The sequence below is a fragment of the Entelurus aequoreus genome, linkage group LG25 (assembly GCF_033978785.1).
Source record: "Entelurus aequoreus isolate RoL-2023_Sb linkage group LG25, RoL_Eaeq_v1.1, whole genome shotgun sequence".
Classification (NCBI taxonomy): Eukaryota; Metazoa; Chordata; class Actinopteri; order Syngnathiformes; family Syngnathidae; genus Entelurus; species Entelurus aequoreus.
In genome coordinates this window covers 8,387,576-8,388,758 of record NC_084755.1, presented here as the reverse complement: position 1 = coordinate 8,388,758, position 1,183 = coordinate 8,387,576, and the positions used below count along the sequence as shown (strand labels likewise).

The 1,183-nt window shown below is 40.6% G+C and overlaps 1 long non-coding RNA gene across 1 annotated transcript in view; it reads right to left on the bottom strand.

Moving 5' to 3' along the window:
• Positions 1-537: 537 nt before the first annotated feature.
• Positions 538-1,183, bottom strand: part of LOC133642684 (uncharacterized) — a 904-nt gene continuing 258 nt past the window's right edge. The window contains exons 2-4 of the long non-coding RNA XR_009824578.1: positions 916-1,181; positions 704-810; positions 538-610 (exon numbers count right to left, since the gene is read on the bottom strand). This is a non-coding gene — a long non-coding RNA (uncharacterized LOC133642684). The remainder of the gene's footprint in view (positions 611-703; positions 811-915; positions 1,182-1,183) is intronic.

The window sequence follows — 1,183 nt, the reverse complement described above, 5'->3', positions numbered from 1 at the left end:
AAAGTCATAATTTTACTCAAAAATGTTTACTGTTGTATGCACATTAAATCAACAAAAAATCCTGACTTTGGAGCAATGTTCACGGACTCTAGTATTTGGCTCTCTATTAGATGCAATGGTTTTCCGTTTTGGGACCAGGATTGCGGTTCTTGTGCAGACCTCCTCATATGGAAGCTACTTTTCCTTGTTGATGTCTCAAGCGCTATACAAGTATATACTTGTATAGCGCTTTTCTACCTTCAAGGTACTCAAAGCGCTTTGACATATAACCCATTTATCATTTATAAATGGAATGGAATGCAGTGGTCTTGGTCGTGCGCGTCAGTGTATCCTGCCCCTTCTTGGTTCTCTTCCTGGAAGTAAATCCATCCATCCATCCATCCATCTTCTTCTGCTTATCCGAGGTCGGGTCGCGGGGGCAGCAGCCCAAGCAGGGAAACCCAAATCATGGAAGTAAATAATTATCACAAATACAGCACTTGAATGTAGATTAATTGAATTGAATTAAAACATTGGCATAATTACTTTATCATTTACCTCTCATCTCACGCTGTTCTTTTGCTTGTTTCTTTTTCCTTTTTTGTCCTCCCTCTTAATTCCTCCTCTTCTCCTGCAAGTAGTTATAATTGCAAATTCAAAAGACATGCAGTGGAACTTCAATAAAATGGGAATTCAAAATTGGGATATCTTATCTTCTCCGTACCTCAAATTTTGAACCTCCCTTTCGAAAAGTGGCCAGTTTCAGGACGTCTCCAAGCTCACAATCCACTTCAGCTGTGGTCGTCTGCTTGTAAACACCCCTGCATGCCTCTGCAATCACCAGCACAATTTAGAATTCCCTTTAGAATAAAGATCGACCTTGTGAGCATACATGCAACATATGTTCAAAGATGCAAACCTATTATTAACACTTACTATTTATTATTCTGTAAAGGGGCAAGTCCTCAAACGCCACTTTTCCTGACTTTCCACGGAGGCCAAGCTGCTCCAGGACTTTGTTTGTGGCAATTTTCCTCAGCATTGTCCTCACCGTGTCTGCCAAATTCGGAACGTTCAGGCAGCATTCAAACCATATCACTGACGGGGCAAATTATTGTTGAACTAAACTACAAATAAATCCACCCTTCTTCAGAAGTCATTCGTTGGTCTTTGGTCAGTTTGGAAACTTTATAACAGCCAACCT